Source organism: Rousettus aegyptiacus, unplaced genomic scaffold (assembly GCF_014176215.1).
Source record: "Rousettus aegyptiacus isolate mRouAeg1 unplaced genomic scaffold, mRouAeg1.p scaffold_m13_p_18, whole genome shotgun sequence".
Lineage (NCBI taxonomy): Eukaryota > Metazoa > Chordata > Mammalia > Chiroptera > Pteropodidae > Rousettus > Rousettus aegyptiacus.
The window spans coordinates 18,396,935-18,413,696 of NW_023416293.1; the positions used below are offsets into that span (position 1 = coordinate 18,396,935).

Here is a 16,762-nt window from a genome sequence, read left to right on the forward strand (position 1 = left end):
GGGGGGGGGGGGGGGGGCGGGGGGGGGCGGGGCAAGAGCCTGGGGCAGAGGAATCCAGTCAAACATCACAGGCCCTGAGAAGAAGCTGGGGTGAGACTCTCTGGGAAATTAAAACATTTAAAAGCAACTACACATACAGGGGAAATTTCAAAAGAGCAAACACAGGTGGATGCATGTCCCCAAAAGACCTGAGAAGTCTTCGAGCTTTCTTCCCCCTGGGTGGGTCCTGAAGTTCAGAGCTCGCCCCGCTCACTCCTAAACCCCCCCCCCCCCCACAGAGCCAGTCTGCACAGACTGGGAGGGGAGGATGTTTTTACAAATGCCCAATTTTCAACAGAAAAATATAAAGAAACAGAAAACTATGGCCCGTTCAAATGAAAAAAAGCCTCCAGAATCTGCCATTGAAGAAGCACAGGCATTGGAATTATTAGATAACGACTTCAAACCAGCTGTCTTAAATACGCTCAAAAAAGCTAAAAGAAAACATGGATAAAGACTAAAAGGAATCAGAAAACAACTACACATGAGCAAAATGAGAATAGCAACGAAGAAATGGAAATTATTTTATTAAAGGCCCAAACAAGACAAATTCTAGAATCGAAAGATGCGATAACCGATTTAAGAAATTCACCAGAGGGGTCAAACGGTAATCCCGAACACGCGCAAGAAAGAATCAGCACATATGAAGATAAGTCAGTCGAATGTAGTCTGAGGAGCAAAAGAAGAAAAAGAACGAAGAAAAGCGACCGGCGCCCAGGGCACTGGTGAAGGGGTCGTCCCGCGTCCCCTGCCCTCGGGGACGGAACTTGTGTTGCTTTTGCACAGGCCTTGGGAACGACTGGCTCATATGTTCTGTCTAGTGTTACAGGATTTACTCTTGGTGGAAGAAAAGAGAAAAATGAGAATTTCATTTAAAAAATGAATTTTCTGAATCTTGGTGAAGCCTAACCCTGTCATACATAGTCCATTCTTGAAATAAGCCCGCTACAACTCTGCGGTATTGTAAAAGAAAACATTAATCTGTTTGAAGTACAGTAACACGAGATAGAAAAGGAATATTCCAATCTCGTTAGTTCAGGCCTCATACACCATGGGCTGTCTACCCGAAGAAGCTCTGCTTAAGGGGCACGAGCAGACTGAAGAATTCTGACTTCACCTGAAAAGGTATTTCAATTTTATGTGGATTCAGACATTCATGATACTGACAGGATTTAGACCAATAATTGCATTTCATCAGTGTTCAGAGATTTTTAGTTTAAGTGTTGATGTTACAAAAGCTTTGAGGAAAACCTGGTAAGATGGATGATTCTCTCAGCGTATGTACTTTATGTATCAGTTTAAAAATAGGAAAGAATATTCTGTATGATTATCTGAAGCCTGTTCTCATATCAAAAGATGATTTATGAGAAAGCAATTCTTTATATATTCGACAAAACAATCTTTTTTGCACAGTTTCTGTAAAAAAAAAAACAAAACAAAACGTAATGCTGATTATTTTCTTGTTCTTCTTTGACATTTCCAGCATATATGCCCATTTATTTCTCAGGAAAAAGAAACAGTTGTCCTATTATCAAGATGTCCTATTATCGCCACGACGCCGCAGGAATGCTCCAGGCCCCGCTGTGAACCAGGCAGCAGCAGGACAGTCTTCCTGCAGGCAGAGGGGTCCCACACGCCTCCCTCGGCGACATGGAGTGTAAGATGTCAAGTTGCTGGGGGCCCTCAAGCTCAGACTTGTTAATAACTAACAAGCACAAACATCTGAGGAAACCCAACATCGCGAAAGACAGACAACAATCTCTGTAAATGAAGAGCCTTTTCCAGAAAGCAGAAGGGGGTCCGAAATGACTACAGTTAATATTTTTAGAGGCCTCAGAGGCAACGGCACCCGCAGAAAGTAGACTGGTGTTGAGGAAAGATCTTGCAAGAGAAAAGTAGTTTTTAAAGTTAAAGAACTCGCTGGATGGGCTACGTAACAAAAGACACAGCTCTGGGAACACACACGGCCCTGGGATTTGGCCCTGACTTCCAAGAAGGCAGGGAGGGAAGCGGATTCCTTCTCTCTCTCTCTCTCTCTCTCTCTTTCTCTCTCTCTCTCTCTCTCCTCATACCAAGAGGAGTTCTCAGAAGCTCCTAGGTGTAGCTTCTGTACCACTGTCACTGAAAGCCCAGCAAAGGGCTTTTGCGACCACCACTCAGACACACATATAAGCAATTAAAATTTTAAGATAGACAAGCCGGTGCCCATGAACCTTTGGCAGCAGCATGGGGCATGAGCAAGGCTGGAGCTCCTGCCTTGTAAAATGCCGGCAGAGGCTGGGGTCAGAAGCCCCGGACCCGGGACCGTTGGCAGTTTCCATGGTTACAAATACAACATGCCAAACTCTGAGGGATGACATAGCAACTCTGAAAGAGTAAAACTTTGTCAGGACTGAAAGGGAACAGGAGCCCTGCCCGGATCGGGCGGCAAGGACAGGTCACGGCCACTGCATGGGCCACAGGAGTCGTCGCTTCTGCCGGTCGTGCCACAGACGACCTCTGTGAGTAACTACTGCTTTCTTGCCGGTGACACCCCAGACCTGCTCTGCTAGTCCCACGTATTACTGGGGATACCCAGTTGCCACGCCAGCTGACTTCATGACAGCTCCTGTTATGGACTCAGTGTTTGTGGCCCCAAAATTTGTGTGTTGAAATCCTCCCCCCCCCACCAGTGTGATGGCGTTAGGAGGTGTGCCTTTGGGGTGATCAGGGCATGAAGACGGAGCACCCTCGAATGGGACTACTGCCCTCACGAGACACAGAGCTTGCTCTCTCTGCCGTCTGCCAGGTGAAGCTACAGGAACGGGGCTGTCTGCAGACCAGGAAGCAGGCCCTCGCCGCACGTGGGATCACCTTGACCTTGAACTTTCCAGCCTCCAGACCCGTGGGTCGTAAATGGTGTTGTTTAAGCCGCCCCGTCTATGGGCATTTGTTGCAGCGGCTGAACTGACGAAGACGGCAGCAAGTTCTGATGGATCGCTGCTTCTAGAAATTCCACCGCAGAAACAGCAACCGACTCAGAACCACCTCGGACTCCATCCGTGGGAGCTGGACCTCCCAACGGACGCTTTCCTCTGCCTCCTGGCATGCTGTGTGCCATGGTCCCGTGGGACGTCCTCCCTCGCTGTGCCGGTCACTAATCTGACCCTCACAGACTGCGGGCCTGTTCCTGGTGGGCGTTAGAGGATGAGGCTTTCATACCTCTGAGAAGGTTCCGGCCTGATGGCCTGGTGAAGGGGTGAACAGCGTCTCTGACGCCTGTTCTGCCACCTTCGAATCGTGGCTGCGTGTTTGAGACCAAGCCCCCTGGCTGTCATGGCGCTCAGGGCTCCGCTTAGAAGTTCCTCATCTGAGGGTTCTGCTCTAATCAGTTCTTCATAGGACGCCAAGCCGTAGAGGGTACAAAGTGCACTGATAAGTAATCTCAATGTTAGGGAACAGATTTTTGAGTGCCAAGCGTGTGTGTGTGTGTGTGTGTGTGTGTGTTTGCTAAGCGTAATGGTGAATGTCTGACAAGGATTGAAACGTCTAAATCCCAGAATAACCCTTTAAGGCAGGCGCTGTTACTATCCCCATTCCCCAAATTATGAACCAGGGCCAGAGAACAAGTAGCAAAAAGAAGCGAGACCTGAGCCCAGGCAGCCTGACTCCAGACGGGCTTCCCCGGTCGGCTTACGCACCTGGCTCCCGCTCTGCTGTGACCTTGCGTAACCTTGGATAAGCTGTTCATCTCTAAGATTCAGGCTCCTCACAAATTTGGGATGTTTCAGGACGTGTAACTCCCAAAGCACTCCTGTGAACCTCATACTTGTAAATTCAACTGCCTACTTGACTAGTTATCGAGACCTGGGGAGGGTCTGAGACTTTACCCCACCTGCCCGCTAAGAAGCCAGGCGGCCTCAGTTCCACGGACACCGGCAGAAAACCAGGTATTTAGGTCAGAAACGAGGACGTCGCTCACGACGCAGCAAGGAGCATGAGCTTCATGTTCACGCCGTCTCTTACCCCCGGATGCCATGGGCGCAACACGGAGCAGCCGAGCAGGGTGCTGCTCCCAGTAGGTTTGCTTCGCGGCCGACGAACCCCGTGCACAGGGCCCCAAATCTTTCATAATGACCGGTCGGCATGGCCGACCTTCCCCCGACGGGGACGTTATTACACTGGACCGTAAGCACATCTGCCCTGCGCCTGGAGAGAGTCGCTCCCTCCGCGTTCCCGGGATGCTCGCCACAAACGCACCCTCGAGAGACGGAGGGTCTGGAGCCGAGTCTGTGGGAGCCCCTGATCACAAGACGCTCACGGGACGGGACGGAGAGCCCCGCGTGGCAGTGCCTCCCCGCAACGCTCACTCCTCACTTCTGTTGCGCTGGCTTCTCGTGAGTTTTGTCCTAAGGGAGGCACGCTGGTGATTCCGACCAATCCATTCATTTTGTGTCACATGGCACTTAAAGTTCCTATCGGCAGGACCCCAGCAGCAGGGCGAAGCCAACCTTCAGTACTGACCTCAGCCATGACCCCTGGGGTCCTGGACCCGACCAGGCGAACAAATCTCATCAACCATGAAACCATCGTGGTTACGGTTCTACAGTGCCCTTTCCACGTGCAGCGAGGCGTGGCCCCAGGGGCGGCAGGCTGTGCCGGTGGTTGGGGTCTCTGCCATTGCCCGTAAGGAGGGAGTCGAGGGCAGCTGTGACGTCCGGCCAAACTGACCTGCCTCCCGGGGCCAAACTGGTGAACACTTCCTTGCAGTCAGGGACACGTTTTGCACCACCCTTTCTAACTGGGTGACTCCCATTGTACGGAAAACTGTCTGCCATGGTGCATAAGTAATGAGTTAGTTATCTCTCTCTCAAATTCTCCCTGAGTAACCAAGAAGAGCCTCATTTGGGGATGATCTCTGAACACTTGATGGTCTCCCCATCCCATCCCTCCCCCCACGAAGTCCAAGTGTTTTTGGAAAGAGGCAACCTCAGGGGGGGTGGGGGGATTCCGGATAAACCAGTTCGCCAAGGCGATAAAACATCGGGTGGAGGATGTGGAATCTGGTCCGATATCAAGGGTGGGGACTTTCTTATGAACTGACTCAACAGGATTCTCACTAAAACTGGATTAGAGGACAGAGCCCGAGGTCAGCACCTCCTCAGAAAGAGGACTCAGCGAAACGCCACTCTGTCATGACTGAGTCGTTGTCGTGACCCGTCCTGCTTTTTTGCAGTCACACGTGTCACTAATTCTTTTGTCAAACACGCAGCGAGCAAGCAGCACTGAATCAATGACAGCAATGCTACCCGCCCCCCTCCCCGGAAGCACTCCAGCAGGGCCGGGGGCAGGGTTCAAGCGTCCTCATCCTGACTCCAGGAGCGAGTCTCTACCACCCCTTGACTGAATTATTGAAACTCAGATGTAGCGTAACTCACAACACCCTTTGAGCTGAAGGATGTGTGGGCTCTCTCGACCTACACTGCCCGAAGACTGTGGCCAGTAGCCACGCGTGGCTATTGACCATTTGAAACGTGGCTAGCGCAAAGTGAGCTGCGCTGTGAATGGGAAATGCACACTGGCTTTCGAAGACCTAATGTGACCTTAAGTCAGACAGCACTACAACTTTAAGACCGAAACACTGAAAGTAATCGACAGTGATGGGACTGGGGTCAAGGATGGGAGTGGAGGGGACATGGGAGCACGCAACATCAGAAAGACGGGGGGGGGGGTATACTCACAATCCTGGAGGGAGTGAGCTGAGGCCAGGCAGGGTGCCTTTTTTGTGTGATTCTATAGATGGACAAAGAGAATTCACTGTAGACGATATTTGTGCGCCTCACATTTACAAAGGAAGATTATCAAAATGTGTACAGGGCACAGCCATGGAGCGATAATATTTGAGCTGTCTTTAGACCTACCCCAACCGGACAAGTGTATCCCTTCACAGTTTAGAGGCTCATTTTGCTGTTTGGCTCCACCCTTTCTTGAAATCCTGGCACAAATCCCACCCCTTACCCGAGGACCAGTCCTGCCTCACTCTCAAGGCCACAGTGAGTCATTCAAAACGACTTCTTTTTGAGTGGCTACAGTGTGCCAGGCACGGTTCTAGGTGCTGGCGGCACCACAAGGCACAAAATAGGGAAGGCCTTGGTCTCACGGAGCCCATAAATCAGCGGTCTCATGCCTCTGGAGTTTTAAGCGGACTCTTTCTTCCATTTATCCGGCTGCTGTGTGTTTTGGCTCTCTTTCCAGATACATACATGTGTAGATAAGGAAGAATCCTTATCAATGTTAATAGACTTATTATGGATGCTGTTTACAATTTCAGTTTTAACTTGAAGATATCTCAGGGATCACCTTGGAGGTTGGTTCTCCTGAAAATCCCCTTGGAGAACCAGTTGGACCTTCCTGGGTAGGAGCATGAAGGGTGACCAAGCTGGCATCCTTTCATTAAGAAAAAGGTGACAATGCCTTAAACACAGATGTGCTGCTCAGCTGTCAAAAAGTCCACGAGGCTCACGAAAGTGTCTGGCTACTCATAGGATCTGCGGGCTCGAGGCTATCCCCCAAAGAGCATGGGAAACTCCTCCAGTTAATGACGCCCCTGGACAGAGGCTCGGCAAATGGCCTTGATTCATTTACTGTGATGTTTAAGTGACTGTACAGATTAAGAAATTGTACTGAGCACTTACATTTTCATGATACCATCAAGGGTATTGTTTTTCTGTTAAAATTTTGTGGTTCCTGATTTAGGAATCAGCTAATGAACAACTGTATGTCAGTATCAAGGTAATGGGATACAAATGTAAAAAAAAAAAAAACAATTTATTTGTACTTCTGAGAGTAAGCTGAATTGTGATTAATAAACCAGCTGGGCATAATGGAGATACTAGAAGGTAGGTAAAAGGCTTCTGAAGAAGCGGATGATATATTTACTAAAGGACATCTTGACAGGTATAAACTGCAGTTTGTGCTTGTCATAAGATTTCTGCTATTTACCTTCTCCTTCCTTTGGCAAGTCGACAGGATTAGGAAGTAACTAAAATGAGTCCACTGTTTTTATTTACAAGCAGGATTAGATAGATCCAGAATAAACTGGAATGATCTTCACTGCTGAAAGAGGTTAGAAAATGAGACATGCGGCTGGGAGAAAGCTGGTTTTCATAACTAACACATTGACGAGGCAAAGGATTAATGGATGAAAAACGTAGTAATCCGGCGACTGGTAAACTTGCTCCATAACTCCGCCCCTCTCTTCACGGCCGGCCTTGGGCACAGGGCACTTGCCATGGCTGCGTTCAGGGAATCGGATCCCACTGCGCTGTTGTTCCTGTTGCCTTTTAACCTCCAGTTGCTCCCGCGGCAAGCCTGCCCCCCTCCGATAACTGACGCGTTGGCTGGAATCTCCTGTCCCCCACCAGGGGGAGGGACCCTCGGGCCTGGTCTCTTCCTCTCCTATGCCGCCTGTGACAAGCTGGCCACGCCGGACAATCTCACCACCTTTCAGCAACCAGGAACCAGCCCCGGAGTATGAAATCGCCCGCAATCAGAAAGCAGAAATGCCTGCCTCTTCCGTCATTCAAGGCAGAGCCGGCCTTATGAGCTCACTGGGGACGCTGCGGTCCTTTCGCAGAATCGGACACTTGCCATCAACCCTGTGCGCACCTGGCGCGCCGCGCGGTGCCGGGAGGCCGAGGCGAAGGGCGCGGGGCGGAAGCCGCGCAGGGGGGTTTCGGCTTCATGGACCGAGCCCACGTCTATTTTTATTTCTAGTTGACTTCACCACTGAAAGCCCATAGCTCGGCGCCTGGAACTGAGTACAGTAAGCGGTCTGAAGCTGGTCGTGGTCGCCGTCTGCGCTGTGGGCGCGCGACAAGCGCACGGCGCACGTGGTCGGCCTGCGAAGCGGGGGTGCCCTGCGCCGCGGCGCTGGCCCAGCCGCTCCCCGGCTCCTGGGCGAGGCCCACGGGGCTCGGCGCCACGAAGCATCGCGCCGTCGACTGGGGACCACGAGAGCGGTGAGCAGGGCCCAGGTCCCATAGGCCGTGCTGGACCAGAGGCCCGCAGTCCCGCCAGGGGGGCCGGCGTTTACTTCTCTCACGAAGACCGTAGGTCCTCGGATCCCCCTTTGCACCCCGTAGGACCTATGTCTGGCGTCCAAGTTCAAAGTTTCTTTCATTCATTCATTCATTCATTCATTCATTCATTCATTCATTTTCTCCCACACACACACACTTACAAAATCAAAATTAGTAACAAGACAGCTCGCATCCACGTCGCCCAGCCCAGTCCTGCTCCACCCAGCTGGAAGCTGGGACTGACCCCGAGCCAGTGGCGGCTCCTGCGCCCCGCTGCGTGTCTGCGGTCAGCTTCCCCACACCTCCCCCCGCCCCGCCCCGTTCCCGACCTGCCCTGGCGGTCTGCCCTCTCCTCGAGCTTTTCCACTCTCCTCAGGGGGCAGTGAAGCGTCACTCTCACCAGTGGTCATTGTGCACTTATATATCAGCTCAGATAACAGACCGGGAACCAAAGGACCTGTGTCTGGTTCTAGGTGAAACTAATTCTGGGGCCGGACCCAGGACACGTTGGCATGGTGGTAGGGCCTAGTTAGGGAACTGTCCAAGCTCTCACACCTGGTGGCAGCCAACAGAGTGGACCCCCCAGGTGTCCTAACTCCCAGACACAGCGTTTTAATGTCCATTAGACCACGTCCTCAAAGCTCTGGGAGTAACACATTTCCAACCCCAAATCCTTGATTCTACGCAGTCCTCCAGGCTCCGATGGACATGCACTTCAGAATCGCCCCTGGCTGGAGGCAGTGGTGGGTAGAGGACCCCAAATGTCTTCGCTTTGGGGTGATCCCTGCCTTCCGCTGGGGGCTATAGAAGTCGTGGGACTTCCCCTCGGGCCCGAGTCTCTAACATCCCCGTTGACTTCAGACGCCCACTCAGCTCACACTCCCAACGTCAGAGTGACCACTGGAGAGTTCACGCCATGGTTTCTCCTCTACCCTGACTGTTACGGGCTGCGTTGCGGCCCCCACTCTCCCACGGTGAAGTCTAATCCCACCGGGACTTATGTGGAGGTAGGGCCGAGAAGGAGGTAACGGAGGTTGAATGGGGTCACGAGAGTGGGGGGCCCTCATCTGCTAGGACTGGTGTCCTCACAAGGGGACAAGACGCCGGAGCTCGCTCTCCCCTCCCCCCGCCCGCTGAGTGCCTGCAGAAAAGAGGCCACGTGAGGACGCAGCGGAAAGACCGCGGCCTCCAGCCAGGCACAGCGGCCTCACCAGAAACCACCCCTGTGGTACCTCGATCTCGGACCAGCAGCCTCCCCCGCTGTGAGAGGATGAACGTCTGCTGTGTAAGCCGCCGGGTCTGGTATTTTGTCGTCAGCCTGAGTGGACAAACGCATCGATGAAGCCTTCTCTGAGGCTTTTCAGAAATTGCTCACTGTTTTCCACGCACTGTGCTCCCTGCCGCGGGGTCTCACCTCTCTCTGCATGTAGCTGTCCTGTACACGGCAGTCAGGGAAGCTGGGAATGCTGGATCCGATGGGATGTCAGTAACCATCGGCTCAGTATCCTCAGCTGCAAAGAATTCACACACACACACACTACAAATGTCATTACCTGGTCGAACTACATTGGGGGTTTCTTGATACCCGAACCCAAATGCTGGCTCCCCTTTGGGGTGCTCACTTCACCACCTCCATGCAGCCCACCACCCCAGGGCAGTCCAGGACACCCTGGCACCTCAGTCCCTGCCAAGCCTGCAGCAGAAGTTCACGAGTCCCTTTCTACCCTAGCGCTTTCCTCATCACCTCTGAAATCGGGGACCACCACCCTCACCTGCTTTCCAAAATGATCCGCCAGATCCTGGGAACCTTCCAGACATTCCTCACCCCTACAGCACAGTGGACGGCAGCTTCCTGGAACAGCCGAGTGAATACCGATGTCAGTTTGTCACACCACACGTGCTACGCAGGACCCTGTTCTACGTAACAACAGGGCTGGGACTCACGGGCACTCATCAAGGCCTGCATAGTTCCTAGGCAGCTGGAGGAGGATTTTAACTAGAGGCCATGGCGCAACTATGTGAAGCACTGAACCACCTGACGCAAGGAGGCACGTGCACCTGCAGGCGTCTGACATCTGCCCTTCAACCTGCACATTCACTCTGATGAATGACAGTCTCCCTGAGGGAAAGGATGACCGTGGAAATCCGTGAGCCCTGGGAAGGTGCTGCTGGACTGTGCGGGCGGCGTCTAGGTCCCTTGGTCTCTGCCCTCCCTCAGTGCTAAAGATCCTCCTATCCTATACACTAGCTTCCTTTCAAAAGTCTAACCAGTGGGAGCAAATGGGTAATATTCTCCACGATAACAAAGGTTCAAGGGTATACATTTTGAAGCGAATTTGTACTCCATTGGCTTTGCCATTGTAATAGGATTATCTATGAGGCATTTAGCACTTTTGATTTACCAATTTGTGTCTGAATTGATTCTAAGTTGGTCATTTATGCTCTCCCCTCCCTCTAGTGATTATTTTCACTTTCACATGAGAATAACCTCAAAAAATTCCATGTCAGAATGGAAATTCGATAGCATTTTCTCTTCTCTCCATTTCCCGTTAACGGATGGAGTCCTTATAATTAGTTTAAATATCATAAACAATTTAAAGAGAATGTCCATGTGCAAAGCAATGTGCTTTGATTTTTCTGCTCTTAGATTAACAAAAATCTTTAGAAAGACTAGGAAGAGCATAAGTTAGTGAACAGTTTTCAAATTCAAGCCACAATTAAAACAACATCAATTATATATGTGCACATGGGGTCTAGAGAGGAAACAGCCATTGTCCCAAACAAGAATTTGATTTGTTGGAAGAATATAATAATATTCTATTAATATGGCTATATTATCTGTTAGAGAAAAATGCAGTAAAATCTAAAACCAGCGCTACAGAGAAGTGGGTCTGGGCTGGGGATGCACGCGGCAGGTTATTTACCAAACTCTCACACAGTAGAATATGACCTGTTTGGGGATGGGGCATCCGTGTCACCATTTCTGCTTTCTTTCTCACTCTGGGAAGTGTACAAATTGCTAGGATGAAATCCTAAACTCAGGCTTCCGTAAAGCAGTTTGTGTTTTGAACAGACTAATGACATAGGTCACAAGTCAGAGGGGCTCTAAGAAACGCAGAGCTTAAAATTACCGACCTTCACGGGACACTTGCAGTTCTTCTACCCAAGCAAGGGGGTGGGGGTCCTCAGGAGAGGAATAAAGAGAGGACCGCGGGCCGATCAGCGAGGCCCGTGAGTAGTGGTGTCACTCACCCGGCTGGAAAATTCTGGGTCCGCAAACCTGAACTCTGGAACTGACCGACAGCTTTAGACATGTGTATAACCTCTCCTTTCCTTATAATCTGACTTCTATTGAGAGTAGAAACAGCAGTTCTCTTTAAGCCACACAAGGCTGATTCAAGAGCAAAAGAACAGAAGACAAACGTGCCTGAAAAAATAGTAAAATTAGTATTATTATCGCTGATATAGTGATACTGACCCACTGGCCTTTCCGCTCACAACTCCTTTAGTGATAATAGTTTTTCCAATGACCAGTCGCAACATACAGCAACCCGGGAAAGTCGTCCTTGCCCAGTCTTGACCCCAACTGCACCCTGACACCTAGCCCCGTTCCGAGCACCCAGCAAGCACTCGACGAATAGGTGTTGCGTGACCGACTGAATGAAAAAACAGACACGCAGGTGGTCTGATACTTTCGTACAACATGAAGCTGACTCGGAAGGTCTGAACTCAAGCTCTGAGTTCTAGCCGAAGCGAAGGGCATGTTCGCAGGAAGGCATCCTGCTCGTTACTTACAGGTTTGGCATCCACGTGTGACGTTTGAACAGAGAAGCCATATCGTGCCTACATGTGACAAGGGAGTGGCTACAGTGACTTCACCTGGAATTTAAACCATCAGAGAACTACGTGGAACTAAGAACTGAGGCTCCTGAAACTGAAGAAGCTCCCTGTTTGGACCCCACTGCAGAAGCGCACAGCGACCTCGGCCTCACCTTCCCTATAGTTTAACAATAGATTGCCCCCTGCAGCTTGACCCAGTGCTTGGAACTGTCCGCTGCCATAGAAAGTGGTCCTGATTAATGAATGCCCTTATGCTTAAGGATCACAATCCTTCTGGTCTAGCATTCTTTCCAGACTCCTCCCATCTTTGTTCCTGGGTTGCTAACACCTTGGGGGGACCACGTTGCCAGAGGAACAGCTCCGTGAAGCACAATAGACCGCCCCCACCCCTGAACTGTCACATAGCTCTTGGAATCATGCCCAGATTTTCCCTTAAACACCCTAAGCCAGACTGAGGAGGCAAGGCAGTTTTTGAGGGTGTTACCCTGCTGCCTCCTCGGACCACCAGACCCCGACAATAAATACTCAAAAGACCCAGCTTCTGTGCCCATCGATTGGCTGAGCGGTGCCGGCAGCGTGAGCCCGGACTCGGATGCCTTCCGCTTACAAAACCTCTGAAGGCGCTGGTGTTCAGTATTCTGGGCTACATCCATGCGCAACTGGCGGGAACGTCCTGGCTTCTGGTTCAGACGGCTCTGGGTTCTGTGCCCAACCTTTGTGCTCTCACTCTGCTATTGGGCTGTGGGCTTTTTTTTTTTTTTTTTTTTGCGTAAAACTAAACATAATTTTTATTATTTTTTTGTGCCCTGTTACCTGCCCACAGAATACTGAAAATCATAGCTCTGTCAATGAAGTGCTTAAGTGCTGAAAACAGTAGAGCCTCAAATTTCTTGATTAAAAAAGTAAATATTCAAATTGTTATGCTCATTAACAACAGGAGTGCAGGGCACAGATAGAAGTTAACCTAACAATTGCACTTGATCGGTGTTCCTGTTTTACCTTATTTTTTAAAAAATAGATGGTGTTTCCTTAACAGAATTATGACAGAGTTCTTAGATAAAATATGGATGATCAGCATGACTCTATAGTACTTTTCTCTGCCAAGATATAAAAGCATACTTAGATCAATTTTCAAATGATTGCCTCCAGCAAATTTTTATGTTTAATATAATGTTAATTTTAAAAACTTACTTATTTATAAAGAATACAAGGATGGATATTTTGTCATTTCTATTCTTGGTATTGTTTTTCATTCATCTTCGAGAGTCCTGGAGAAGATGCTTGTTTCCCTTATAAGTAGTAGGGGGAAAAGGTACTAAAAAAATTGGGGGAGGGCTCTTTGGTCACTCCTTCCTATTATCTCCATGTGTGCATGAGGAAAGGGGATTGAAAATCTGGAGGGAGGGGGCTGGGGAAGTTGAAAGGGTAACTGGCCGAGATACTAGAACAGGAAGCTTCTCCAAAATACAGTCTTTCAGGAAACAGAAAAGGGGGTCTCTGCTTCCAGCTGCAAGCAGAGAGTATGGGAGCTTGGGTTAGAAAAACAAGCAAACTCCCAATGATTATCAGGTTCAGGAGGGATGTGGGATGTCTCCAGGTAATCCCTAGACTAAAAATCCTGCCTCTTTCTGCTTTCATTAAAAATAAATAAACCCCACAGTGCCCTCCTCATCCCCCTCCCCCTGCGACGAGAGTAAAAAACAGGGACTCTCAGGTACCAAAAAAAAAAAAAAAAAAAAAAAGTGAAACAAACCAGCAATCACAAACATTTCAGGAAAACAAAACCGTGGGGAAAAAAAATAACTTTAATATATTTTTTTCTCTTTATTTTTAAAGAGAATTTGCAGTTGAGGGAACTTAAAAAAGTAATAAGGACAATAGAATCTGTATAATTAAAATAATCATAGACATAAGTAAGAATGTCACAGTATGAAATGAGAGCCGGCAGTTAGGAAAAGAATTAACCAGAGCTCTTGGAAATACAAACAGCTACTGAAAGAAAAAGAAACCTCGAAGAGGCCGGCCTGACAGCAGCACGGACACTGCCGAAAACCGAACCGGAGAGTTGGGTTATCAAGCAAGGAATTTTCCCAGAAGGCAACACAAGGGATAAAACGATACTAGCTACGAATGACACGTAAAGAGTTACGAAGGACAGATCTTAAAGTTCTAGCCCAGGCCCACAGACTTCCCATCGATTTAGCTGTCATCTTTCCTGCTCATCTTCGTGGCCCAAATTAAAGCACCCTAGCGAGTGGGCTTTTCCCCAGTTATTGTTGGCTTCCGGCTCCTGGCGCTGGTCTGGGCCCCGGTTTTCCCCCGGGATTCCCCTACCAGCACCTGTTCTTTCCTGGGCCTCCGACAGGCTCCTCCGGAAGCCCAGGACCATCAGCATTTTCAGTTCAACCCAGTCTCCGGCCTGCGCCTCCCCAGCAGACACTTAGGCACACCCCGGGCGGTGAGTGACTCAGGGGTCCAGACGAAACTCCCCAACTTCTGGATGCCCCGCGGGGAGGCAGAGTGCAGAACGCCCACAGTCATTTGTATCACGGCCCCGCCGGGGAGGACGTGTCCCGCTCCTCCCCGGCCCCGCCCCGGAGTCCTTGCCCCGCCCCTCCCCGGCCCCGCCCCGGAGTCCTTGCCCCGCCCCTCCCCGGCCCTCCCCGGCCCCGCCCCGGAGTCCACGTCCCGCCCCGCCCAGGCCCCGCCCAGGAGTCCTTGCCCCGCCGCTCCCCAGGCCCCGCTCCGGAGTCCTTGTCCCGCCTCTCTGACCTGGCCACGCCCCGAGCGCGGGGCCGCGTGGGGATTGTGGTCGCGCGCGGAAGGCGGGCCTCCTCCGAGCGCCCCGGGACCTGCAGCTTCATAGGCTGCTGCGCCCCCTGGGCTCGGGCTCCACAGCGGCGACTGAGAGGGTATCGCGCGGACCCCAAAATACTGGGGCGCGAGCTGGGGGGTGTGGCGCTCCCTCCCTAGTAATCCCGTGGAGTTGCCGCCTTCTCCAGTGCTCAGCGTAAAATCCCCGACGCACCCAGTTCGGTCTACCGTTCCAATCCCAACGCTAATGATTGCCTACAGCTGCTATTCATTTGAGCTGAGTATAAAATAGACTCAAGTTTCTCATGTATCATCCCAATTATTAATTTTAATCAGACCGTCGGGGGTGAAAATACCTTTTCCTTCCAGCAGCAAGAGTCTTCATCTGGGAGCCTTGGAAATTAAACTGACAAAGGACATTAGGACGTGGGAATTCCACAATGAGATGGTGCCAAGTGATTGAGGCTGATATAACTCAATCATTGCTTTGAATATTTCGTTTATTTCTTTCTGTCTTCTGATATGCCCTTACATGTATGTTAAACCTTCTGTAATTATCTCAGTTCTTGGATATTTTTTCTTTTTTCCCTTTTCTATTTTGGAAGTTTCTACTGACATCCTTAAGCGCTGAGATTCTTTCCTCAGCTGTGTCCAGTCTACTAATGAGCCGGCCAAAGTTATTCTTCATTTGTCAGTGTTTTTGACTTTTAGCGTTTATTTTTTGTTCTTTCTGAGGATTTCCACCTCTGCTTACAGTGCCTATCCGTTCATGCTGTGTATCCATTAGAGCCCTTAGTGTATTAATCAGAATTGTTTTCAGTTCCTTGCCTGACAATTTCCACGTCCTTGACATATGAGACTACTCTCGATGCTTGTTCTGTCTCTTGAAACTGTGTTGTTTGCCTTTTAGTATGCCTTGTAATTTTTTTCCTGGTAGCAAGACCTGATGTACCGGATAACAGAATTGCAGTAAACAGGTCTTTAGTGATGTGGTGGTGGTGTGGCGTGGAGGAGGGGAGGTGCTCTGAGACCTGTGAAGTTTTTACTGTTTGAAAGAGTCAGTGAAAGAACATCCAGCCTAAGAAAGTCTTTATTTGAGCCAAGAGTTTATCTGATGACAATTTCTGGGAAGCAAAATCTCAACGGATTGAGAAAATACTCTGAAGAATGGTAGTTGTACAGCTTATTTTATACATTAGAATCCAGGGGATGTAAGGAGAGGTCCATGAAATTTATTGGTAGATTAGGGAGGGAGGAAAAAGCAAAGAAGGGAAATCTCTAAGATTGGATGAAAAGCGAAACAGACATATAACTTCTTTTTACATTGGTGGGTATGAGATAGTAAACATGTACGGCACGGAGAGATGGTGTTCAGGGAGCAGGATGATAGTGAGGGCCTCTGTGGTCCTGCCCTGGTGGAAGTCGTGCCCTGAGGGGCCTGGAAAGGATCACTCTGACATTGGTATGCTATCTTAGATGCAAAAAGGCAGCCAGCAGGCTCCCTTGAGGTAAAGGCTGACCTTTGTCAAAGTAGCTACAGGCCAAGGATGTGACGCTCCACCTTGACCTGCTTTTAGTTAGCAATTTTTATGACCAGACTGTTCTACGTGGTTACTTTCAGCTTCTGAGTTTGTATGGCCTGCCACTCAGGCCTTCTCCCCGAGCTTGTCAGATTTAGCATTTGGCCCTCTTTGGTCCACAAAAGCAAAAAAAAAAAAGTGTGGATATACTTTGTGCACCCTCATCACTAGTGCACCGTCATTTAACTGGTCTGCTATCATTGAACAGTTAGGTGCTGCCTTTTTCCCTTTATTTCTTATTTATACTTCGGGACTTAAAATGATTATTCGTGCACTTATTCTTTTGGATTATTCTTATATCCAGAATTCACATTCATAATTCTCAATCGCGAAATTCATCAGAAAAAGTGACTCGCATTTATATTAGGTGAGATCCTTTGGCGGAGAAGGAGAGGGTGGGGCAGGAGAGGGCTGAATTTAGTCCTCTTT

The 16,762-nt window shown here is 49.8% G+C and overlaps 1 long non-coding RNA gene across 1 annotated transcript; it reads right to left on the reverse strand.

Moving 5' to 3' along the window:
• Positions 1 to 8,434: 8,434 nt before the first annotated feature.
• Positions 8,435 to 14,485, reverse strand: LOC107520022. The gene is made up of 6 exons (XR_001599222.2): positions 14,280 to 14,485; positions 11,895 to 12,678; positions 11,352 to 11,526; positions 9,872 to 9,951; positions 9,514 to 9,610; positions 8,435 to 9,417 (listed from the first exon to the last, which is right to left on the reverse strand). It is a non-coding gene; the product is annotated as an uncharacterized LOC107520022 (long non-coding RNA).
• Between the last annotated feature and the right edge of the window lie 2,277 nt (positions 14,486 to 16,762).